Genomic DNA, 27,604 nt, shown 5'->3' with positions numbered 1-27,604 from the left:
TTTTCGTTGAAACGCATTTTTTATTTAGTTAAATTACAGTGTGGTTCAAAAGTCAAGGTGCCTGACCATTAGCTTCATTCACCCAGTTGTATTGTGGACGGTGAGCGGATTGGGCCCTGAGAAATATGTTTGTGTTCGTACAAGTGGACAGAGACTTTTGAACCAACTAAATGCCAAATTCGTTGGCCGTGTTGTACACTACTTCTCTCCCGAGACGTTGCTATTTTGAGGTGGATAAACGAGTCATGTTTTTATAGCATTTTACTATTCTTGGTTTTGTCAAGTGCGATATCTGACGAATGCAAAATATCGATAGGTGGTTGACCCATTACGTCTACATGTACAATATTTCGATAGTGTTGTCTATGATTGATTGATAGATGATGTTTGATAGGATTGTGTATGAAGCTGATGTGGACACACGAGTGTTTAGTGGAAGAATATGGCGTAGGTCCGAAAAGAATAGAACGGTTTAGTTTTAATGTTTGATTTTATCAAACTGCAAGGCACACTCGAATACAAAATTTATCTGAATCCAGTTTGAAAACCTTGAATGTGGTTTGTTTTATGTGAGCCAAGCTGTTTCCTTTTTGCACTGAGCTTTTAATTCTCACAGGCCACAGGCAGGAAAAAAGCTTGATTATGTAAATAAAGCTATACCGTTATATCAAGGATTAGATTTTATTGCAATGATTCTTACCGCCTACTTGACTATCGCGCTGTAACTGACATCGCATCCCACAGTTTGTAAATCTCTGCCGTAACATTTGTGGTGCCTGAGAGATGAAGATTCTCAACAGTGCACTGGGTCCTTGACTGGACAATGAAAACTATATGTGACGAGCAATTATAAAATTGTTGGTTTAGACCAGAACTGTTAAAAGCTTGTTGTGCATTGTACCCCATTTTCTTTCGCCTTTTGCACTAGAGCATGACTGAATGGTGTCTGAAATGAAATTAAAAAAAATTCTTTTATCCGGAAGTGAGGCGTTTGTTGACAGTCATTTGCTCTGTTTGTTGTGGACGTTTATGTGTTTAGCGTGTCGCTTAAGAGAGCTTAGTTGAAGGGGCCCACCTTCCAGATATGAAGAGTAGCTGCGGCTTTATGGCACAAGCAGTCGCTGGCAGCTGACGAAGGGTGGTTCTTCACCTTGATGATAGGCGTGTCGCTTACAATTCTGATGTAGCATGCAGCGAATTGGCACTTTGGAATATTGTGTAAAGGTGTTGACACGATGATCTGGGTCAGAATAGGCCCCAGTGCAGTTAACATCCGATTCCTTAAAATGGAGACATTCTTAACGAATCGATTAACTTTTCAAGTTAATTCATTGATGATATGTAACTTGTGTGCGCACGTGAATGAATGAGGATATGGAGTGTATTTAGCGAAGTAATATTCGTGTTTGTAACTTGACCTTGCGTTTTGTATGTTTCGCCGTAAGATTTCGAGCATCAGAATTTTATCTGGCGTAATGGAATGAGGTCTGTGTCTTCTAGTAAAGAACATAATCAACAAGTCAGCATGCAGAATCGCATAGAAGGCTTTTGGAAAGCGATGTTAAAATGGGCTGACGTATATATACTTTTTCACTCATTTTTGCAATCCTTTGTACTGTCCAGTCGGAGCTGCTTTGAATCTGATATGAGAAGTTTCTTTATTTCCCTTAATCGGAGTCAAGATTATTTTATGATTACAATTCTGTCATTTCTTTATTTCTCGTTGACATGAAAATGTTAGCAGTTACCTTTGATGCATGTAAAACGAAATACAAAGTTATAAAGTTAATAGAAGCCAACTTTTAAAGTTTTTAAAACCTTTAACACGGCAAAAGAAAAATGATGCCCCGCCCTAAAAAGTGCTAAGGTTATTGTGTCAGTTCTCATTTACAAAACTTTGAAATACTTTTTCTTTTAAGTTCCATTCGCATTTATTTGTCTCTTTACGTCTCTTAGATCATAATATATTTTTAACGCTTCGTTTTAGTGAATTTATTAGGGCTCTGTTTTAACTACTCCATCTTTAGTTAAGGCGCCCTTTTATTTTCGCTAGTCATAGAAACTGAAAACTCTTGAAATTAAATTAGAAATGTTATACTTCATGACGAACTGAAGAGGGTGTGAGGGGGTGTGTAGGAACGTCCACCACCGAGGCAGGCTTAAGAAACAAAGATGGCTGTGTTCTGGCGTGTAGCGCCGTGTAGTATGATAGAAGTTTCCCAACGTTTCGGAGGTACAACGCAGAAGACGGCCATCTTCGGACTCACTGCCTTGAAAACCTCAAATCATCCTCAAGAAACAAGTTCAGAACTGTAGAAGTTGAAATGGCTGTGATTCAGAAAGGATTTTATTATTCTACTGATGATACTTCAGTTTGGAACCTGATTCGTTTTAAGTCTGGAAACGTATCCATTACCAGCTTGAGCTGTTCACGTTGTTGATAACAATCCTCACAAGAGATATCGTCCACCCAAACGCTTACAGCAGTGCAGGTTTCAAACGCATTATCTTCTTCTTCTTTTTTTTTTTAAATTACAGATTTTGAGTTTCAGTATGTTGAAGTGTTGAGCTTCCAGGCGGTTATCAGGAACCCTGAAGATGAAGGGCATACGACCCTTCGAGACGCTGGTAACAACCTAAAAGTTTGTATACATGGCGTCACAGTTGGGGTTTCACCACCTTGAGAACCTCACGTGTCGCTGGGAAACTGTTCAGGAAAGAGAAAGAGAATTTTTGGAAATATGCGTTTAATCCCGGTCACTGTCTGCAGGGTTGCTCCCGGACGGTTCCTCAGAGGAAGAGATTCGATTTGTCAATATTGCAGGGTACACTTAAATCACAGAGAGAATTATTTGAAACTTGCTAGGTCTCATCCTTCGGGACGCTGCGTCCTCCGCACCACTAACGGTTGCTTTAACCCTGTACTCAAAGCCGAATCTTTCCACTTTCCTAGGTAACAACTGTCAACAGGAATGACGCAATCGGTTATTTTTGTTTTCCATTCCTCATCGCTACAGATTTCGCACGACCGTATAAAATTGTCTTCACGGTCTTCGGGCATTTAGAACTGCTGTAATGGGCGTGAGTTCACAGAAACGGAATAGCTCAGTCGGTAAAGTGATTGCCGGATTGCCTACGGTTTGGATGGCTGAGATCCGATTCCCGGGAGGGACCGGAATTTTTAGATGCTTACCGGAAATAAATTTCGAGACGTTCCTTTTATTTTTTTTATACCAGCCCTGATCTTCCTGATGATGGAGGCAGCAAGCACCTCTGAAACTCCGGTGAATTTCTACCAAACTACACGGCGCTACAAGTCGGAAGACAGCCATATTTGTACTCGCCATCGTGAGAATATGAAATATTCAGTGTCAAGTTTCTTTGTGAATGCTTTCTTTGAGATTTTGCTTTTGATTTTGATTTCTTTAGTTGGGCAATTGGAATTGATTTCATCATCACAGCAAGTTTAAGTCTTGCGTATAGAATGTCTTCTGAATACTGTGAATGTAAGTAATTGATTCCGTTTGCGCTATTATAACTTACAAGCGCACAATAACAGAGACGTGAGTTGTAAAACTGCCCGTCTATGACAGTGTAAGTTGCCCTCTCGCTCCTTTTCCGGAGTACTGGAATTTCAGCAAAAAAAATGGCAATTTCTTATCGCCCTGTTATGACTACACCCCAAGCAAGTACTAAGCGTTTTGGCAAATGTATTTCTTGTCATAGCAAAAAGTTTTTTGGCGTGAGCCGTTGGGTTAGGCATTGCTGGAACTTGCTGGGGCTCAGTGGGCTGGCGAAAGCATCGGTTTTGGCTGTCAGTGGAAGAACGGAGTACGGCAAATACACCTTTTATACTTCAGATTGGTCAGCCCTTTCTTATCCGAGAGGTCCCGGGTTTAATTTTTGGTTCGGAAGTCCTGACATGTTTTAATTTGCCTCAGAATTTCCAGATAGGTGTCTGGTTAGTACCTTAAAATAGTTACGACCGCTTTAATCTTTTCCCATGGAGGTGGCATAATTGATCCGACTGAGGACATATAACAAGGGTCTCGATTTTTCTCCACTCTAGAATCACTCAACCACTCATAAAGCGTTCGCTGGAAAAGGAGATTTTTTGTGATTTCCCCGCGTTTATGTAAGTGCGATATAAGGTTACCTCTTTCTCAGTTTCCTGCAGAAAATTTAGCGCCGGTATAAACATAAAAGTGGATACATAACGTCAGCGATCGGTCGATTAGTTGTTGATTTATTTAACGCTGATTTGTCATCGATACAAAATGCAATGCCTTAAGACAGTATCTCCGCATTTACTGGGATGTTTGAGGAAAGCCGGAGACCTGGCCGAAATTCGAAATAATGTAGAGTTACGATTATTCGACCTAAACGGGACCGAAGTACGGTCAGATAATCGAAAATGCTGGATAATAGGAAAGGCTAATGAAGAATACGATGATAAATATCATCTCAGTTTACTATTTTAACTTAAGAAAATAAGCTATGTCATTAAATGAAAAATGTTTCACAGAAAGAAAATTATATTTAACTTAACAACTGACTACTTAAAATGGAGAAGGTACGTGCTGAGGGATTGTGTTTCATTACGCCACATGCTGGTTGAGTGTTGATAAAATGGAGCATTTCGACACGTGGGATTAAATGGGATGTCGTATAGTCAGAACTATACTGTAGTATACCTCTAGAACAAGTGTCTACCGCTTGAAGTAGCGTATCTTGTGTACTGTACTTGGGTCTGTCTTACAGTCAGAGTTCAAATTACAGACCAGTACAAGGACGGAAGGAAGGAAACTCTCTAGGGGGAAGGTAGAAGCCGAGGCGAACAAAAAGTGTAAGAGAGAAAATAAAAAATACAGGCGGATGTGTATTGTTTTCTAGCGGTATAATGGCGCCGAGTAGCCTGGGCTTGTACTCCTTCCTTCTTCTCCTTTCTTCTCTTTTTTTCGGAATTGCGGCCAGGTTGCTTATTCGCTTCTTTTTCTTCGTCGAATAAAATGAGATACTGTAGCACGTTTCTCATTGATACCGAGTAATAATAAGTCCTTTGTGATATTTTTAGGTATTTATTTGCCGGTGCAGTCTGTGTGCGCTGTTTTGATATACTGCCATACAAATTTTAAGAAACGTTGAATAAGATGTAAAGACAGACAAGAGTGAAAATGTGTTTTGCAGTGGGATATGACTCAGTTCTCTTCGTATTTATTACCCTGCTCTTTCGAGCTCGAAGTTACTATAGAATAATCATAAATTCGTAAATTTGGAGGTGTCCATCAACGTCCTGCAGAGCTCCTGGAAGCTACAAGTGAAAAATACATTCTGAAGTCTGCAGACTTTTTTTTCTTTGTTTTATTTGGAGGAAAGCGGAATTTATGTCTAGCGGAGGGAATATGGTATTGTGTCTATTTACAAAACGAGGATTAAAAGTTAACTAGTAATTACCGGTAAAAGTAACTATGAATTTCATCTAATATTCTTCTTTCAAGTTAGGTTTTATCCATTTACGAAGTTACTGGAACCAAAAGTGTGGATTTTTACGTAATTTTACAGTCTTGAGACACAGTTTTTCTTCAGAATACAGTATTTACCCTTTAAAGCCTAGTGATATATGTCTGTATATATATATACGGTGCTGTATATAACAGGGGTTTCCCCTCCATTGGACTTGCAGCTACCACGGACCGACTGACACGTGACAAATTATTGCAGTGGCTTGGAAGTGCATGCGTCTTTGTATATGCAGCACAGACGAACAGGTAAAGGGCTACAGACGCGTATTGTGGTTGTTCAACAATTTTATTGTGGCTGAACTCAGTACACAGTGAAGATCCGAAATAACGCAGGCTTGCGTGACTTTACTCAGTATATTTTGATGTACCATGCACGATAACACGTCCAAAATTAATTTACTTTCTGCTGTCATTTATTTATACAATTAAGTTAACCCATATAGAAAGACATGTATAAAATACAGGAAGAAAGAAGCTAAAAGAAGGAATATTGAAAGAAATGAAATACCGGCATTGTAATCGTGTAATTAATCTCTAGATAGAAAATAGGAAATATATGTGTGTAGGTGTGTTGTATTTTAATACAACTGTGAATTATATATGCCAGTATACAAGAGGTGTATACACTTCGAATAGGCACACTATTTGGCGTGTAGCTTCCAGTAATTATTCAGTTTGTCCCATAAAAATGGCAGACATATAGCGGCCTTCCGATCTGAAAATCGTTCCACTCGAGCAATTTCATAAATGGATAATAAATTTCGGCTATTGTCAGCACAATCGATAGATTCAAGTTCCAGACCAATTTCCCCCTCTCTCCTGACGTTATACATATTTCAACGAGGTCGTAACGGTATTGGAGTTAACGTGAAGCCAGCCGGTCCTAGAGGCTGAGCACTAAAACTCTGGTTTCACGGATCTTTTTGTGCCGAGGTTCGATACTCGAGTCACTTGTGAAGCTCTTGCATTGATTTGCTTGTAACTGCTTTCTTTCTCCGTGTTATTATTTGGCTATATCTTTCTCATTTCCTGCACTTCTTATGCGCCCCACGGACCAGTCTCAAGTCTGTTCCAACTTAAATCCGTAATTGTAATTGTCACTATAGGGTGTAGACTTATGTCCCATAGATTCGTAATAAAGCTCATGCTATAGGAATATGTTACATTGGTGATGGCTGTCTTCTGGGGTGTTTCACAGTGTAGTCTGTTAGAAGTTTACCGACGTTTCAGAGGTCCTTGCTGCCTCCATCATCAGAGCGACTAGCCATCTTCAAACTCACCGCCGTGGAAACCTCGAATTCTATGTGCAAATGGATGAACCGTTTCATTTTGTTATGTTGTAGCTGAATGAATGTTAAGATACTATCGTATCTCGTCGGTATTAATGTTGTGGTAACAGGTTTTTCAATTGAGACTTTTTAAAGATTTTATATCCACTACTTGAATTTTTACTCGCATGAATTTTTAACTCGAATGCCACTTCGACGCCGACAAGAGAACATAGCCGTTACTTCATAAAATGTCAATTTTGTCTTTATTGTAAGTTGTCACTTTGATTTTCTGTTTAGCGTCGTACGTTTACTCTGCGATTGATGTACCTTTTCCATCGCAGTCTTATTTCATAAGAAACGTCACATGACAAGTAGTTAATTTTGAAACTTGGAAGCTAATTGAATTTAAAGGCGTGCAGCGATGATTTTAAAATGTTCAGTGTTTGCTAATTGTTGGCCAATTTACGCATTAAATTCCTTGCCAAGGACTTTATTCCAAGGACTTGTATTGTGATAGGACATGCTGCTAAACGAGTTGAAATATTGATTCCTGGGGTATTCGGAAGATGTGTTGCAAGAACTGTTTCCTTCCTTCTAAACTTTCATATTTTTCAGGTGCAGTATACAGACGATGGCTGGTTACGTATGGCTTAGAGCAGACCCAGGCTTTTATAAGCGGGATTGGCTCGCGCGTTCTTTGCAAACTGTGATATTTGCAAGTACAGTTGGGAACAAGTGAAGGCAGTCAGCCGCGGTTTGGGTTTTACTGCTTCTTTGCTGGAAACAAAGTCTTGACTTCAGTGAAACTTCTGCTACAGCAAGAGTTTTAAGAAGTCGTAAAGGGGTCGGCTGGAAGGGAGGGAATGTAACTTTTTTAATGTCTTTCGGGGCTGTAGCGGTTGGGAGTGGGGGAAGGAGGTAAGTTAAAAGCGAACAAACGAAACTTAAAACCATCTGCACTTGCTGCTTCTATTTTATGTATATATTTCTTCTTTTCAATCCTCTCCATCTTCTTTTTTCCTTGGTGATGTTTGGAGGTCAATTTGTGCAAAACTTCGCGTATTATTATTACGTTAGAATGCAGGAAGACTTTGCAAATATACCACTCTGTAGCCGTATCAGTAAGTCTTCATTGCTTGTTCGAAGGATTTGGAGATTTACCATACTATGCTTGATCATACGTGTTTGACCTCTTTTAGACGACACACAATAGAACTGAGAAAAAAGCCGTAACAGACTTACGATCTTTTTATGCTGCTTGTTCGAATGGAATCTTCCTGTTACGTCGATAAGGTGTGGTCAAGGACGTATTTAGAAGAAAATGGATTAATAGTGAGATTTGAAGTTCTCACTTTTCAGGAACCCCTGAAGAAGGTCACAGTAAGGTTCTCCGAGACATTGGTGTGTCCACATGACCTTACCACCCACAATGACTGTGGTTTCACTGATCGATTCATGGTTTAATAGTACACTAAGAAAATGAAATAGGTTAATATAACATATTCCAGATAAATAATATTTAAGAAATCAGTTCATAATTCAAAGAAACTCATGAATATACTTTGTGGGGAAAAAAGCAGACTTAAGTGATTTTAAAGGAGGTGCTATATAAGTTTAACGGCCTCTCAGTTGTAATGTTCGGTGGAAATTCAAAGTGTGGACTAATGGGAAGAATGAGAAAAATTATTATCGTCAGTTAATTAATGAATCACCTCGGTTGTTTGATTTACAGAGTGAAGCAACAGCAGCCTCTTGGTTATTTAATTTCTGATTACTGGTGAAAGAGCAATGCAAACTGAAACGCGTGTCGCTGTATCAGATTTTCAGCAAGAGTGATAACACAATCGATAATCACGATTCGATTAATCACTGGGCTGTGTGTTTCAGATAGGCCACATCGAGGTAACCTGACTGTTACTGGACGCTTATCTGGTAGGGTAGCGTAGTAATACAAGATACTAAGTTTGAGTTTCTTTTAATTTTGCTCGGTCTCACCAGACTAATGTCGGTACCGGAATTTGAAACACAAAAGATCACATGCTTCCGGAACATTCATGATCACCTTTGCATGTCGTTCGAATGTGCGCCTAACATGTGCAGTCGAAAGAGTGTTGTCAAGTAACCAAATAATAAATAACGCAACATACTTGTTTTGCACTCCTGCTTCGTATTCGAGAAATTTCGGCTGTAATGTCTCAGGTTTTTCGTGTTTTTTTATGTTTCAGTTCCTCCAAACAAATACTGGGATATTACTAAAAAAATAGGCTACGACTGTTTCCTACTATTTATTTTTCAATTAATTATTCATTAATGACCCTATTATTCGATGCTGTGTAGTCTGTGGCCACTGACAGCGTCGTCAGATAAATCATAGACATGAGTAACTCAATAGAATTAACCACTGACCTATAGATACTATCTAAGGTCCGCAGTGAGGAAGTTTGCATCATTCTGGGGATCGAAACAAAGCATGTAATTATGTAATTAGTACTCTTTACCTGATGGGCTAACGGGACCCGTGGTTAAGTGCCCTTTTATTTAAAAATAGTATTAAACAGGGAACTGGTCTAATTAATGTCTAGGTCTCCATTTTTTACATGTAAAGAAAGTAATAAACTTCACTATGACAGTAATAACAGTCAAAAACTACGCACTAAATAAATGCGGGTCGTGAAAATGTTAGCCACACACAGGAAGCAGTATTCTTATGGTCAGTAACATAGCTTAGGGTTGAATGTATCTAAACAGCGTTATCATAGCAACGGTTATAATAATTTATGCATAACAACATAGTTAAAGGGATGAAATTTGCGAGTCATTTTGTTCGCGTAGAGAATATGAGAAATGCATAGATACGTAAGCTGATTTTAGTTGTATTAGGTCTACATAAAGGAAAGAAACCACTGAAGGAACCTAATCGTAGATGGGAGGATCATGTTAAAATGGATCTCCTAAAAAGTATGGATATGTGGGCTGGTTTGAGCTGGCTCGGAGTATGGTACGAGGTCGGCGTTGTTGAATATGGTAATGAACATACGAGTTTTATAATTGTTGGTAATTTCTTGGCAAACAGAGAAAGTATAAGATTTTTAAAGAACCTCTAGCATGACAAGGGCATTCTAGAACCGTACATTAAGTTTTCTGTACATTTTTTAGTTGTTGAATTGGTTGCGCCTGTTGTAGTGACTCATTAATCATTTCGTGGAGGTCTTTAAGGGGGCATTATGACACGTTAGGAACATGTGACTGCTCTTTAAGCAAGTGAAGTTCCGGATGCTTGTCAGTATCAGCTTGTACTGTTTACTACGCAGCTCTAGCATGTTGAAAATTTGTCACGGTTTGAATACCGGTAAACACGTAATAAGAAGAAGTATATATGGCGAGTGTTAAGATGTACCAGATGGTACAGTACACATAATTACACGCGGTTTCATTTGTTTTCTCCCTTGTATGTCGCATGTAAACTACGCCGAGCTATATTGTTAGTAGAATGGATCAGTACTATAAGTATTATGTATATTAAATAGTAATTTGCGTTACTGTTTAGGGAGCTTAAGTGACAACATTTACGACATTGATGCCCCTTCGACATTCATCCGGGGACGTTTCTCAACCATCAAAGCAGATGGTGCCATCGCAGCGTACAGACGTCCATCAACCGTCAAAGTATGCACAGTAAGTTAATTAGTCAGGTACCTTGTCAATTGATTTGGCACTGTGTAAGATCGATCAGCTGGGCTTGTAATCCTGGGGTCCCGGGTTCGATTGCCGGTGGTGCCCAGATTTATAACTTGTGTTGGGCAAGGCCGTGGTCTAGGCATCACGGAGTTTTTCTCTGAGGCTTCCCCGGTTTCTCCGTGGCATCCCAACAATTACTCCATTTTTCATCATCATTTTGTACTAAGTACACAGAAGAAGGCAATGGCAAACCACTTCTGGATCACTTGCCTAAGAAACATATGGACAGGTCCCTATCAGAGGGATCTTGTTCATAATGTCACCAGGGGTCGGCTCCGACCCGATGGTACAAAAAGAAATATCGGTCATAAGTCGATTGGTCGGTTGGATCTTAACTTCAGTCGCTGATCTGATTGATAGTCGGCAATGTCTTACCTGTGTTGAAAGTCTTGCGACCGCTGTTCCTAATGGTTCTTTCGTGGTAAAACTTCATGTTTGGGCCGCAGTGTGTAAATAACTGAGTTCTGTGGCTACTCTTATTGTTCATTGTGAACTTTTGAGTGTGAACTTCGACCTTAAACAGCCAAGACGTCGGTTGTGACTTTAAATAGCCGCCAGTCTACAAACCGCACGCACGCACGCACGCAATGAGTATTGCTACTGCCTTTAATTAAACGTAGAGCGGATATGTGACTCTAGGATGGCTCAAGAGTCCGAAGCACGATTTCCTTCCAGTGGGTAAACAGTCCGACATGGGGGAGAAAATAAAATAAAGAATAGGTATCATTCGGAAGTCTAATTTACCAGACATTTAACGCATTATGATGACATTTCGTATGAGAACGTTATCTAACTTGACTTTTAATTTTTGGTTTAACTTTGTTTCCACGTGCGCAGAACTTTAGATTCGTGGTTAGGGTTGCAGTCATTGCTCGTCATTGCTCTGCTTCGGGATGCCCGAAACAAGAATCCTCTGTCCTAATCGCATAGCAGAATCGGTGGCCTCCCGATCCGATCTGGCACTAGAGGTGATGAGAAATAAATGTCCCTTCTATTTCTGGGAATTGAAACCGTACCGTGCACTTGGTCACTGTACTTATTGGCTAAGTTAACCTAACCAATAGTCTTTTTTACATGATCTAAAATTGATTTTTAAGGCACCGAAAGGTTCATCACTGCATTCATAAAAGCCTGCCATTGGACTGTGCTTGGAGTCCGGTCCTCATTTTGATTCCAAATCTTTAAACTCAATGTGGATATTATATTTTTATCTTCAAATATATTTACCAAATGGTTTCTTCGCATATATTTTTAATTTTGGTCACTATGTTAATTGGGATAAAAATTAGTTTGCTACGTTTCGGATGCTGAATTTGTGTATGTCTTTAGGCAAGAAGCAAGAAGAGGTAAATGTCTTTATGAGCCCGTAAGATAAACTTTTACTTGCTACCAGACGCCTCCAGGTGGTTTCAAATCTCTTTTTTTTTCGATACTTCGGAATGCCAAAAAAATTACCCAAGTGACAAAGTTCCAGAAAACGCTATGCAGAGCTATGAACGCCTGTCCACGCATTGTAAGAAGCTGTACAAGAACTACTTTAAAAAAAAATATGACACGTGATTCCGAAAAATACAGATGACTGAGTAGAGGCCCTAGTAGCACCTCTGCATGCATACGAAACTAGTTCTATGATCTGTCAACAAGAATTATCCTGATGGCAAGTGGCTAGTGGCTAGTCGGTGTAAAGGTTGTGTCCCTGTTCAAAGAACCTCTGAGTGGCTTTGGCTTAGGTGCTGTGTACAAAGAATGTTCTTGACGCGTTATGTTGAATAACAAATCATGTTTTCGTAATATATGTCTCAGTTTGTAAACACGATGCTTCTGCGCATGACAAATCTCCCGTTCTTAAGCGACAAAATTATTTTAATGACTTGTATACAGCGGCTGTTGCTTCATGTTGCATACATTAACAAAATAGCATTACGGCTACAGATTATGTCATGTTAAGTATCGTTAAAAGGATATATCAATGTTATCTTCTCTTTGCTAATATTGGTATATGAAATCCTCGATCATTGGACCGTGCCGTTATAACGCCTGTGCAGTCTCGCTTATAGTGTAGATTCATTTCAGTCCACAGTACAGAGACGTGTATCAGCTGCAATATTATCACTCGTTTTACGTGATTCTTAAACTGATCTCTTAGTCGCACTGATGACGGAGGCAGTATGACCTCTGAAACGTTGGTAAACATCTACCAGACTACACAGCGCAACAACCCAGAAGACAGAAATCTTCATACTCTGATGACGGAGGCAGTATGACCTCTGAAACGTTGGCAAACATCTACCAGACTACACAGCGCAACAACCCAGAAGACAGAAATCTTCATACTCACCGCCCTGATGACGGAGGCAGTATGACCTCTGAAACGTTGGTAAACATCTACCAGACTACACAGCGCAACAACCCATAAGACAGAAATCTTCATACTCTGATGACGGAGGCAGTATGACCTCTGAAACGTTGGCAAACATCTACCAGACTACACAGCGCAACAACCCAGAAGACAGAAATCTTCATACTCACCGCCCTGATGACGGAGGCAGTATGACCTCTGAAACGTTGGTAAACATCTACCAGACTACACAGCGCAACAACCCAGAAGACAGAAATCTTCATACTCTGATGACGGAGGCAGTATGACCTCTGAAACGTTGGTTAACATCTACCAGACTACACAGCGCAACAACCCAGAAGACAGAAATCTTCATACTCACCGCCCTGATGACGGAGGCAGTATGACCTCTGAAACGTTGGTTAACATCTACCAGACTACACAGCGCAACAACCCAGAAGACAGAAATCTTCATACTCTGATGACGGAGGCAGTATGACCTCTGAAACGTTGGTTAACATCTACCAGACTACACAGCGCAACAACCCAGAAGACAGAAATCTTCATACTCTGATGACGGAGGCAGTATGACCTCTGAAACGTTGGTTAACATCGACCAGACTACACAGCGCAACAACCCAGAAGACAGAAATCTTCATACTCTGATGACGGAGGCAGTATGACCTCTGAAACGTTGGTTAACATCTACCAGACTACACAGCGCAACAACCCAGAAGACAGAAATCTTCATACTCTGATGACGGAGGCAGTATGACCTCTGAAACGTTGGTTAACATCGACCAGACTACACAGCGCAACAACCCAGAAGACGGAAATCTTCAAATATCTGAAGCTTCAACACTTCAACATGTGTTTGCTGCGTTGTATAGAAGTGTATGCACTTAGAAGGCCGTGGGTGAGTAAACAGTCTTTTGTGTCAGATCTCCACAAACCAGCGTATGCATATACATGTAACTGATGTTTTGTTACGTTATCTTAGATGTGAACCATGGACTATGTTACGACCCTCCACTGAGTTGTAGTCGCTACGCTTTGTGTTATTTTACAGTTCTGTGGTTTCCTACTTTTATCTTTTCAATATGCGTCGTGATTATCGGCCTAGGCCTACCAGAATCGTTCATTTACATTTCATCGTCGTAGTCATGATGTTTCCCTGCGCGAAGTTCGGTGTTGATTTTCCAACATAAGAACTGGCATCCCGAGGCTCACCTGCAATAATATAGCGTTCTTTGGCGATTGCCACTTTTCCAGCGTCGTTTAAGATGACATTTAGAGGTTAATTTATGCCACAAAGTGGTCATTTCTGGTGTGGTCGCCTCTTAAGCTTCGTGTTCTATGGCGTACCGATGCTAGGCTATGCAAAATATAGCGTCTTTCAGTAGGTTTGGCATGATTGGTTTCACGACATTCGGCGTCGTTTTGAAACTTCGTGTACTATCATAAGGAAGTGTGCCTATGCTAAATGTCTCTATCGACGCGCAACGTCTGACGTCGGTTTTCGAACTTTGTGTCAAAGGGCATTTCCGGAGTTTAGCCCTCCTATGATCTCTTCCTGTTCTCAGGTTCATGGTCTGCTTCACAGTATAGCAGAGCTATAGGTATATTAATCGCATATACATATGGTCATTTCACCACTTAATGTCTCAAATTATTTTAGGTACGAATATAATGTCACCGCATATACAGACAGTATATAATATAACTTATTTTTATGTGGTATTTCGGTAAGTAAACTATACATCCAAAACTTTTTGGAAAGAAGCTGCAGACCATAATTGGACATGTAAGCCTAATTTCTGCCATATGGCCAATATTTTATTAGGTAAATTGTTTTTGAAAGTTGATGAAATCTGATTTTTGTTTCATGTAATATAGGGTTTATTTTGTACCCGTAATGGGCTGAAATGAAATTCGCCGAAAATCTTGTATAACATATTTTGAAAAGCATTTTTAATGTGTGGACTTGTGGGTTTTTTTTTGGCACTTTGTAGTCTGTGTGCTTCGTCATAGTAAAGCGGTGCTTTTGTAGGATTTCAAACAAACGATTCCTTTGTTTGGGCGGTCAAATGTGTGCCAGCCTTATTCCACGCGAAGACCGGTATCACACAACTCTTTTCATTATGATTTTTGTTCAGACAAACTTCCATTTGTTAATACGTATCCATGGTAACGTATAATTTCTATTGTTTAAAAGCTACATGTAGTTAGGCTTTATCTGCTTACAGATGACTGGATAGGTTTCTTCCACTGATCATTTCAGACACCAAGTAGACTAGAAGTCCCATTGTTTCACCGAGATATCTCGTACGTAGCGTGGAAAGCGTTAAAACCTGCAATTTCATTTGGGGTGTGAAGTGCACCCAGCTCTCCCTGTTTCCCCCCTCCCAATTAATCTCGCCTACATAACTTTTCTCCCTGTTCTCCATCTTCCCTCTTCTACCGGAGTGAATGCTGATTCATGCAGACGTTCGCCTTCCACTGGGGCTCTAATAAACTGCATCGTTGCTGGCAGCTGAAGTGACCCATTTCAATATAATTTTGTCATATTAAAATTAAGGCTTCAGGTTTGAGTAGATACTCCTTGTATGCGTCAGAAATAAATTTGTACCCAGTCTGCCCTTCTCATTTCGTGACGTTCGCTTTATCATCCCGTTTTGAGAAAGGTATGACAACGAATCGGTTCTGAAAATCATTACGTAATCAGTATGTCGAGATAATTGCATGTTGGTGAGCTACGCAATTTGTACCCTTCATTTAATGTTTTCAGGTTGATGGGAGAAAGCTAGGAAGGATATAAAATAGTAGAAGGACAGAGGAGAGTTATGGGGAAGAGACGAAAGAAAGTTTATTTAAGGGGGGAAGCATCATATTGTTAGAACGTTCCCAGACAGTGCCTGCCCTTCGTTCTGATAAAGGCAGAATAAAAGATAAGACATTAGGGTTATAAGTAGCGACTACATGAGACAGACTTTTAAGACGTTACTCAAGAATGTTGAGAATATAATTTAGGAAGTTATGTAATTTAATGGTCTGCACAGCAAGGGGGTAAATTTTGATTAATTTAAATCCGTAGACAAATTGGAACTTTGGAACCATCTCAGCATTTCTTGCAGCGGAAAATCCGTGATTTTCCTTTGCCTTTAAAATGGCCGGATGCATACTGGAAATTAGCCAGCAGTCCGGCAAACAGAAGAATGTAGTAGCTCCTTAGATCTCCCTAGCACGATTGTAGTAGGCTTTATTATTACTTTTAGTATATTTTAGTATTGGGATTAATATTATTTAAAGATTCAATCTTTACAGCAAATAAAACACAGCGCTTCTCCACTACAAAGATAAATTGGTTAATGTTGTTTGAGGAAATAGTGGCTGTTTGTTCTGATAATCGCACGGAACACATCAATACAGCCTGCGTGGAGCGGATGGCACGTGTGGCCAACAGTGGGATTAATGGGTTAGATCAAGGAGAGTAAAACTGGAAAGACATGAGGGATACCGAATTTCGTGGCAACCTTAATACATAGCTTCTGAGGAAGGACGCGTCTGCCTTCATTGGGCCATAATCTGTGTTCCAGAACCTTCCTGGAAGATCTTGTGCTGCTGTCGAAATTTGCCGTGGATGATCTATGAATTCAAACCCGCCAGTTTAAAATAGAAACATAAATTACAATGTGCAGTATCTGGGTCTGCGAGGTTGGCGACTCTTGACCTAAAGCCAACAGCGACCTTTTGGTTGTGACTGTCAGTCCTTATTGAATGAGCGTCGAGGTGGTAAAATGTTGTTCATCATAATCTTAAGAAACAAACGGGACATTCTTAGAAAACGTGTCAGTTATCTCTGAGCTGCCTTACGTAGTGACAGGACAGTTCTTTGCCGGTTGTATTTATTTGATTTTGATAAACCTGTTCCAGAAATGATTTCTGTTCTCAGGTGGTAGCTTAGTCGATTCTTTCAGTTGCGACGTGTAAATGAAGGAATTCTAACTGTGATGACTTTTGCGACCCACTTCTACAAAAGACTAAGTTCTGCGACGCTCTGAGAGAAATACATCGCTGATTGAGATGGGGGGGGGGGGGGGGGGGGGTTATCGCGAATTCTCGGCAAGTCAAGTATAACTGAAACCGATATTTATTTTGGTTCGAGAGACAAATGCTCTTCAGACAATTTTCTACACTGCAGCGATTATAATTATTGTTTATTGTTTTCGGTAACACGTGTAAGGAATCGTCGTGAGACATATGGATGCATACGAATAAACTGCTATTCGTGTTCTTTGCTGGAACCCGCACAAAATTTTACCGTCCCGTGTTGGACTGAATCAAACAATTTTAACACATCCCACGCTTCTAGGAAGATAACGTGTTTACAAGCCAATATTTTAACCCTACATCTTTATTTGTATTTGACGTTGTGAATTAATTGACATTTGATATGTTCTGACAGTTCAATCTGCGGAATGTTCCAAAAATCGTGCAGTCCGAAGTTTAAAAAGTAAATATTTTGTTAATGTGATCGGGAAAAATTTTAATTTACCGTGTCCTGTGGCAACACCGGATTCGTAAGTTTAAATGTAAATATTTTGTTAATATGATAGGGAAATTTCATTTTGCCTTCTACTATGGCACTGATTTTGTCACTCAAGTTGCTGTTTTTTTTTTCCTGCTGTAAGTTGAAACGTCATGTGGTCTTCAACTGTTCATCTGTTATCTCGCGTGTTAATATAATTTATAAAAAGTTGAAACTTTTAAACTAATTTGAGTAATGTAAAACTATATAACCGCCTCTAAAGTTCTAAATTTGGTTTCCTATGTGATGGCGGAAAGTAATGATAGCTCGGAGCTAGGAATGTGCCATATTGTTCTAGAACAAATTATATAATTGTCTACAAATTGTATTAAATAAATTTAATTGTCGCAGCGACGCTAATGAAACTTCGAGATTATGTCTGGAGAACTTAACGTATACAGGTGATATGGACGGGACATGTAGAATGCACGTAGGGCACAAGATAAGTATTCAGAATTCTAGATGAAAGTGGAAGATAACATTACAAGAAGTTCTGGTGTGAACATGAAACACCTGCTTTGTGTCAGAATGTTTCAATCTTAGGTCTGTACCTCGAGGAATGAGTGAGGTTGTTTTTTTTTCGCTTTCTTGGATCACTGCGTTGGTCTTCTGTAAGGAAACGGATCCAGTACACCTTTCTAACGTTATACAACGTAGTGAGCCATTAGAAAAATGTCACGCTCTGTGTGAGAAAGACAAAGGAGAATTACTTTAAGGTTCGGATTAAAAAAAATAAAAGCAGTGCCTGTGCATACAAGGACGGATTGGTCTGTCAGCTGGAACAACGTCCGCTGCACACTAAAATGTAAACGTGGTGTTAAAAGGGAAACGAAATCCGTGGTCCTGAGAATTTAAAGTGAAAACCTGTGTAAAAAGTCCTTTAATTAAATGAAAACTGCCTAACACATAAATGGCAAATATTTGTAACCTGCCATTTTTTTTCTTTGCAGGTGAGTGCCTTAGGGGAGTTATTTGCCGCCTGTTCCAGTTTTTACACTTTTCTAAGTCTCTTGACGAGGTAAGAAATTGGCTTTTGTTTTGATTGAAATTGGGATTAAATTGACATACGCATCCACCTAGAATGTGATGCTTGTATATTCGTCTAATGTAAATAATTACCCATGTGTTAAAAGAGGATTTTTCGTTCCATTTATACTTTTTTCAATACAGATAAGTGCCTGCTTTTCACACCAGTTTTCCTTGACAGGTTATATTTATAGGTTTGTTCAGTACGTATAACCACTGTCGTGCCCTCAGAGGGATTTATACGTCCAGTAAGTGAAAACAACTGCTCTTTTTGTACTTGGCGTGTTGATTACAGAGATCCACACTCGTTACGTGACGTACTTATACGTTCTGTCAATTCAAATGACCTTGCAGGTGCTGCTTGGTGTATTCGATATCGAATTATCACCTTATGCCCTAAAAATATTTTCTTTTTCTGCTCCTTCAACTCTATTTCGAAAATTACCGATTTCGTTTACGAAGTAATTTGATAGATTATGATGATGTTTATCGTTTTTGATTGATCTAGAGTTGTATGGCGTGAATGACTTTGTTGTAATTTTTCGAGTTTTTACGATTACTTGAGCCCAAAGCTCCAGTTGTTTTGTGTGTAGACAATAGTATCGGTACTCATAGCTATTTCGAATCAAAGGCTTCTTAAGCGCTTAAATTTATTCTGACTTATCTGTCATTAATTAATTTTGTTTAGTTCAGACTTCTCGCACAATATCATTCTTGTTTTTTCCCCAAAGCTCCCCTTGTTTCCAGAAGATTATAAATAAAACAAGAGGGACTTTTATACCGATAAATGGATATAGAATAAAATTAAACTGGATATTTATATATAAATTTGGTTGATCGTAGATGATGTACTGAACTTGTCTCTTCTTGATGGATAAAGGACGAAGGGCGAAAATTTGGGTAACCGTCCTCATCGCCCCGTGCCTTACACCGGCTCAACACCAGTGCGGCTAGCTATCAGCCTGGAGTTCCCCCGATTCGAAGTTTTCATGACATTCTGGTCTTCTTAGCGGGATGTTTTGTGTATTTCGTTACTGTGTTCAGTAAAATCACGTGACGTCTCCTTAGAATAGGACACGGCCGTTTCTTCTCGCTCGCCCAATTCATCACTCAGAATCGTCAAGCGACGTCACATCCTTCGCTACGTAACCTCGGTACAGAATCGTGAAGTTAGTGAAGAACGAACCAATCAAATCCCCGAGCTTTGTGAGATTGGATTTCTCACCGTGGCTAATCGGAAGATGGCAGCACCGTGTAGTCTCCTAGAAGTTGCCCGACGTTTCAGAAGTGCGTATTTCGTCCGTCATAAGGGCGCCCTGATGATGGAAACTGTACGTGCCTCTGAAACTTCGATTAACTTCTGGGAGACTACAAGGCGCAGTATCATAGAAGGCTGTAATATTAAAATGTTGAAGCCAGCAGGCTAACTAATCAAGAAACTGACAGCAGCTCGATCGATCCATAGACTAGCCTAGACTATATAATATAATTCAGGTCTATACACAAACTTTTCTTACAGATGTTAAAATTTAAAATTTGCGCTATTCATCGTTACTACGATGTTACAATACTGCGCCTTCGTTACTACATGTTTCGATGCATAGCATCATCTTCAGGTTTTTCCTTTAAAACTACTTTATATTTCGATGCAAGTTTTCATTTATTCATCTGTTTTGTAAATTATTATAGTATGTGTTCTGTTGATCTTCTTATTTTATGCATCTTATGTTTTGTTTTCGATTATTCTGTGAATAAATTAATTAACATATGAGTTATTTATTTATATGTAAATAAGTTTGGAATATTGTTGTATATTTGTAAATTTTAACATCTGTAAGAAAAGTTTGTGTATAGACCTGAATTATATTATATATTTTTATTATAAAACACAAACATGACGCAATTAAACTATAGCCTAGACTGTTAAATACTGATTTGTTGTGACAACAAATATGTCTTCTTCTTCTTCATTCCGAACATTGATTAACATCCAAATAAGATTAAGTGTAATGTCCTGAAAGTTAAAATATTTTTGTCGGGTTAGTGTGCGGTGCGAACGAGAACAGAGCATCACGTTGTGAAACGCTTCGACTTAGTAATTTGATTTCACGCAAGACGAGTCGGTTCCGGCATGACGTAGGCACAATTTACGTCATCTGCTTGTCAGTGAAGCTCTCAGTGAAGATGGCTGACTTCTGGGTTGTTGCACTGTGTAGTCTGGTGGACGTTTACCGGTGTTTCAGAGGTGCTTGCTGCCTCCATCATCAGGGTGGTGAGTCATCTTCATTCTCGCCGCGTGAGAACTTGAAGCCTCGGTGAACACCGAACCAGGTCCAGTGACACGACGTTTCGTCAGAAGTTGACAGACAAGTGGGCAGGCGGGTGGTGGGATGAATAGATGGAAAGTTCGTTGCACACAGTGGATTACAGAAACTAACTTTCTGCTTTCGGCGTTTCTGCGTTGTAAGAAACATGCACGCATTTTCCTATTCCCCACATCGTACCCTACACGTGATGACCTGTTTGTCTGTCTCTGTCTTTTATCGATCTATTTGCTTCCCCATCCATGTTATTTCATTCCATCCATCTATCCATCGTCTTTGTGCAGCCTTCTGGATGGATGTCTCTTTTGATCAGCTTTATCCCTCGTCTTGGTCTTTTTTTTTCATTCTACGTATTTGGTGTGTTCTACTTTTGTAGAACTTTTCATTTCATCTTACACATGTTTCAGCCCTTTACACATCAGCTTCATTCTGACAGTGCCTTTTACTCTGCACCGTCTCACGAAAGGTTAAATATACTCCCATTTCATTCAGGTTCATATAGACCGCCGTAAAACAATGGCAGGCTAAGTATTTCTTTGCCAGTGAAACTCGGATGTACAACATCGCCCGACATTGGCGTGAATCTCACTCTGTTCGTTCATCTCTCATCTTCGTAACTGATTTTTAAAAGGGCCATCACAATTGTGTCCTCCAAAAGGTTTTCGAGTGAATATTCTGCTTTAATTTCTTGTTTCCACAGTTACATTTTACTCCCCTACGTAATATTACACGACCTTTTCAGGACGTCCAACCTCCTCCTTTGCCAGGGACAACATTTTTCCCGTTGGTCCCAAGGGCCACTGAACCCTTCCTGGCATTATTTTTGAAAAATATTGTCCGGCTATCTTTATCTTTAGAAATGCCGATTTACAAATAACTGATAACAACAGGATATTCCTAGATACAAATGTTATTGGAATGCGCACAACAGCTTGTATCTGGCAGATTTTTTTTATTTGGAAACTTACATTTTACGTTGGAGCGTTAAAGTCAATAGCATGTGTGGCACTGTTGCGTAAATCACGATTTATTCTTTAAATCCTTAGAGAAAATGAAATAAACGATCTGACTGTAACAAGTTTACAAATTAATTATTTGGTCTGGTTATAAGTGGTCTCGGGCCATTGTGGCCTGCGGGCATCCACTTTGAATACTCTGATCTTTTCAGACGACGGAGTTCCACGTTTTGTAATATTCTAAACTGTCCATTTCTTACCTCGGACCTCGTGGTCTAAGGACTTTGGTTTCCGTTAGAAAGGTCTCGTTTCCTAAACCGGCTGGATCCACTGAGGATTCTTCATTGTGCCTTCCCTCTTAGCCTCCTTCGTCCGGAGCCCACGCTAAGCTGCTGGTATCATCATCCGGCCTTCATTTTACCGCAGGGAATAAGATGAAAATCGCACTGGTTCCTCCCATAATACGCGCGGTTTTCTACCTATCCTAACGGCATAGTTCAGGATGGCTACGACTTAACATGCGTAGTTTGTGTTCGATTCGCAAGGTGGGAGACAGTTTGCCTCGTTCATACAAGACGTCTGGCAGAATTATCGATTTCTACTGTTCTTGCAAGTAGATGGAATTGCTACATATTTGCAGAATGTTTTCTTTGACGTATTGTGCAACGTTAAATACCCAAAGGCATGCAAGAAATTGAACAGCTTTGAAGGTACGGGTCTCAGCGCTGCATGTGTGATGCATATTCTTTCCTGTCAGTCAAAATGAAGTTGCTATATTTTGATTTTGATTATCAGCTTACTTTCTGTGTCACTAAACTTGTATTCGGCGGTATCTGCTTCGAACATCGGTCTAGATACCGGTCACCCTAACATTCATCGTGGTTTTCCTCAGTCTCCAGGTGGATGAAATAAGCCAGAAGCATTCATACAGTTGTTATCTGTTGATCGTTAATTATCACCTTCCCATGGAATCGACGGTATATAATCTCTGTAGTTGATACGGCGCTGTTAAATAATCAAAGAGTAAATGATATAATATTCTTTAATAATAGCCTTTGGTATTATTCAGTAGATAATTGATTCAGACTAAAAAGAAATTCTTCTTTAAGCAGTTAATATGAAGAAAGTGTTTTACTGAATTTGTTTCTAATCGTTTTAACGACGATGTGTCAAGTGGTATGGCCACTTAGGAAATAAGATCACATTACGAAAGTCCTTTTTGGCGGACTGCAGTCGTCATGAGTTTGGGAGGAACCCATCGTGGCATAATTTTACACGCGTTCCAAACATGTCTGTAATAGTTGAGGAAAATCACGAAGAACCTGCCGGGATACTGACGATACGCATGTCCTTTTGATTGTTTGGCTGCTCTTTATCAGCTGGTGAGGTTATTGACAGACAAGGCTCTCATAGACATTCAGAACGTGGCGACGAACGAAAACTCAATTTCTTGTTTGGAATCAAGTGCGGTCGTCAAGTTACTCTACAAGCTGATATATTCCGGTTCATGGTGAAGTAGTATGTCGGCAGCCGGCATTGAAGGTTCCCACACTAAACACAGAAGCAGAAGTAAGTGGAATTAGCAGGAGAGTGTGAAATCGTGGACCTCAAAGCAAAAACAAGGGACGATGTGTTAGTTTGTTCGAATTTGACGTTGCGTCTTTGCGTGTCCTGCCGTCTTCTCCGTGGCTATGAAGCTCCCCCAGCAACCTTAGGCGAACAGTACGAATTAGGACCTCTTTTATCTAATTCTCTCTTGTACGAATGCAGGTCTCCTCTTTATCACTTAGTTGAAATTTTCTGGGTTTTCGTTGAGATTTCAGTTTCTCACGGCTGCGAGTACGAAGTTGACTGTCTTCCGGGTTGTTCCGCCGTGTAGTCTTGTAGAAGACTACCGACGTTTCAGAGATGTTTGCTGCCTCCATCATCATAAGCAGCAGGCACTTACAGCTTGCCGTTTAGATGATACGAATAGTGTCTAAACAGTTTTTCCGGGATTAGAACCTGTCGTAATTTTCGATATTTCTGGACACAATGTGATAATCTTTTATATGTATGTTATAGAAACTCTCAAAACTGTATTCGTAATAGAATTGCCGTAAAATGCGCGATGCTCATAGGAAGATACTCGTATCAGAATTGTTACTTTCGTAACACAAAGACTTGGACCAAAAGTGTGTTCATGCGAGAGACAAGCGATGGAGTTGAGCCTGGTTGGAGGAAATACGGGAATGAGCTTGGCAGGATTTGAAGGTGACTTATCGCCCATCTTTCTGTAGTTTTCTTTTATTCCCCTTGCACATGCTGAATCCACTCCACTACGCGTTGCAAGCCTTGTCTGACATAATCATCTTTCCGCTGTTAGAGGATCTACTTCGTGGCCAATTGTCCGCCGTCTCAGGGCGGAAGATTACTACTACTCGTGTTGAAGTTAATTCAGTGGGGTTTACTGGCTGACTTCACGGTCGTTGGCCACCGCCATATCCTGGAAATTATTTTGAATGACAAATGACGCAGTTCCTCGTTTTCAATTCGTGGAATAAAGTTACGTTGTTAGGGACTTATTTCCGGTCAGAACTCGGAGAGCATGTGGTCCTGAGGATGAAATCTTTAACTGGCTCGTCTCAGTTCGCCAGTAGATTTTCTTTCTTCCTTCTGTATGTTTGGAAATTGTTATTTCTCTCCTCTCCTTCTCTTTAGGAGTGAATCTATTAACTAGTTTATCTTCACAGCCATAGAATAATTTGTCTGCAGGCGGAAGGGTGTACCTAACTAAACAAAGCAGATACACCTACCCCGATCGTCCATCTAATTGCCTTCAATTTTGTTTCATCGCACATCGATACAGAGCAACTATGTAGCAACTCCCTGCCTGATCAGCGCCATGTTGTGTTTTTATTCATAAAACGACAGTTGAGGCATGACCAACCCCTTTGTGTCTGTTACGCTCAGATGGTAATGATTTCGACCTTACTGACGCACGACTTTGACCTTTACGGCATTGAAGATCAATGAGCAATAAAGGCCATGTTGATAAACGTGAAATATTCTTTTTGTTCCGTTAGCTGTCCTAGTATCCCAGTTTAGTAAGCATTAAACAGCTTTTAAAATTAATGAGATACTGTTAGTTTAAACCATATAATAGGTTGACCAACAATCTCTTTGTTTTGGTTTATTATACTTAGCTTTGTCAGATGCGTAGTTATGAAAGCTGATTAGTTATGCAAATGGGTTGTGACAAAGGCCTGTGGCCTATTTTAATATACGAGGGTCGCTCATTAAGTAATGCCCCACATTTTTTTTCTCAGCCAATAATGAAGATAGAAAAGTGTACTTTTACATGCTTGAGATTTGATGTTTCCCGCGTTCGTGTACGGAGTTTCAAATGATTCCAACCGATAGCGGAGCTGTAGTGAACTGTTAAAATGGCGTCTGTGAACGACTCTCGTTACAAGCAACGAGCTGTAATTGAATTCCTTGTTGCTGAAAAAGAAACGGTGGTGAACATTCATAAACGTTTGTGTGCTGTGTATGGAAGCTGTGCAGTCGATAGGAGCACCGTTGGTCGCTGGGCTAAGAGAGTTAAAGCTTCAGGAAGTGAAGAAACCGAGCTCCGTGATCTGCCGCGCTCTGGGCGTCCTGCCACAGCCACCACTCCAGACATGTTGAACCGCGCGGATGCCATTATTCGTGAGGATCGGCGCATCACAACTCGACAATTGGCCCAACAGCTTTCAGTCAGCAATGGAAGTGTGATTGCAATTATCCAGGCTCTCGCATATTCGAAGGTGTGCGCAAGATGGGTTCCACGAAGTCTCACAGCAGACCACAGGATTCAAAGGAAAACGATTTCTTCTGAATTGTTGGAGCGTTTTGATGCTGAGGGAGAGGTCTTTCTGTCCCGGATCATTACAGGTGACGAAACCTGGATACACCACTTTGAGCCAGAGACAAAAAGGCAGTCAATGGAGTGGCATCATCCTCAATCACCGAGAAAGAAGAAATTCAAGACAACTCCCTCCGCCGGAAAAGTCATGATGACTGTCTTTTGGGACAGTGATGGGGTCATTCTTGTGGATGTGATGCCAAGAGGTGCGACCATCAATTCAGACGCGTACATCAGGACCCTGAAAACCCTCAAGAAGCGTTTTCGACGAGTTCGGCCTCACAAGCATCCAGCAGAAATTTTGCTCCTGCACGACAATGCACGCCCTCACACAAGTCTGAGAATCCGGGAAGAAATCACCAAATTGGGTTGGACGGTGCTACCCCATCCACCCTACAGTCCAGATCTGGCACCCTCCGACTTCCATCTCTTTGGGCCACTTAAAGATGCTATCCGCGGAACAAGATTTGAAGATGACGAGAGCGTGATTCAAGCAGTGAGGACATGGCTACGTGCACAGGACAAGAGCTGGTACCGGCAAGGCATGCATGCACTTGTTCCACGCTGGCGTAAAACCGTACAAGTTGATGGGGACTATGTGGAAAAATAGTATGTGTAAAGGAAACATTGATTTATATTGTCACTAAATTTGAGCCATCTTGAATAAATATGTTCTGAGGAAAAAAATGTGGGGCATTACTTAATGAGCGACCCTCGTAATTTATACTTGCCTGGGTGGATTGAGAAAAACCACGAAAAGCTAGTGAACTAGGCAATAGTAGTAGTCAGTAGAGCGTTGCTAGCTTTGCTACGATGCGAGTTCTAAGTTGTATTCCCTCTCCTGAGATGTAACACTACTCTGATTTACTGATGTACAAATACGTTACACCAATTCTGCTGCATTATTTTATCCAGTTTTCAATTCCCTGAACTTTCTGTAACGTAGCCCTTGACTTTTCCCCGGACAATTCATAATATGTAACAACTGGGTCCTCATGAATCAATCACTTTTACATACATTCAGTTTCAGAGAATCAGTGAGCAGAAAGTGTTCCGAAAATTTCTGTTTCAAACGCGTCCCTTTCGGCAGGAACTTACCTTCGGACGTGATACAACCGCTGTAGGGATGCAATGAGGACGCAGCTTCCTAAATAAGTCATCGAGACGCATTCGACGGCAAATTCCACCCGGAGGACTCGGACTGCACTTACCCTTCTGTTGTACAATTGAGGAAATCGGGTTACCAGCCGCGTAATTGTGGTTATTAATGGGTGATTTGTACTTTACTTAATGACGCACTGGTTGTATAGCGTCAAATGACGGAATGACTGTTATGATGAATTGGAAGGAATGTGAAAGGAGCGGTTCTGATCTGTTTTAAGGTACGATCCTAAATTTTTTCTCTATGTCTTTGTGTTAATTCTTACTCTTTATTTGTCTTTCTTTCATTTCTTATTTCATATTTATCTGCATTTTCTCCTTTCCTTATTTGTTTCTTTATTGGCAGTTCCTCTGTTCCTTCTTTCTTATTTTTATTTGTGTTTTCTTTCGCCTGCTTGACTTTTAATTTTCTCTTCTTTTCTTATATCCTTTTCGCGCTTTCTTGAATGTATTAGAATGTCCAGTGGCTGCACTGAGACAACTGTAATGTTTGTGTTTTCTGTGAGACAAAATTACAATTGCAATTAAAACATTTGCACTACTAGTTGGTAGTCGTTCACTTTTCATCAGTTCTGTGTACGTATAATAGTAATTCCAACTTCCGGAGTTCTTACTGCTGACCGGGGTTTGGACCTTGCTTTTGCCAGGTTTCAATATAACACGTAATTCGTGATTTACAATATTTGTTGTGATTGGCTCTTTTATACTTGCTGTTAATGAAAATGGAGACAGGAAGTGATTATGTAGCTGGCCATAAACATTTGTGGAAAGCGTAACAATGCATGAGAAAGATA

General features: G+C 40.2%; 1 protein-coding gene across 14 annotated transcripts in view; it reads left to right on the top strand.

Moving 5' to 3' along the window:
- Rbp6 (RNA-binding protein 6) overlaps positions 1-27,604 on the top strand; it is a 686,229-nt gene that overhangs the window by 210,688 nt on the left and 447,937 nt on the right. For 2 of the 14 annotated variants that reach the window (XM_087349147.1, XM_087349144.1), the window contains exon 2: positions 18,408-18,475. The exons of the other annotated variants lie outside the window; for them this stretch is intronic. The gene's annotated coding sequence lies outside the window, so the exon portion shown is untranslated. The remainder of the gene's footprint in view (positions 1-18,407; positions 18,476-27,604) is intronic. 14 annotated transcript variants of the gene reach the window in all.

The sequence above is a fragment of the Zootermopsis nevadensis genome, unplaced genomic scaffold (assembly GCF_977971745.1).
Source record: "Zootermopsis nevadensis isolate Lab colony 2312 unplaced genomic scaffold, Znev_1.0 Znev_ptg000015l, whole genome shotgun sequence".
In the NCBI taxonomy this organism is placed as follows: Eukaryota; Metazoa; Arthropoda; class Insecta; order Blattodea; family Termopsidae; genus Zootermopsis; species Zootermopsis nevadensis.
The sequence above is the reverse complement of the archived record's forward strand: the minus strand, read 5'-3'. Positions and strand labels throughout refer to the sequence as shown.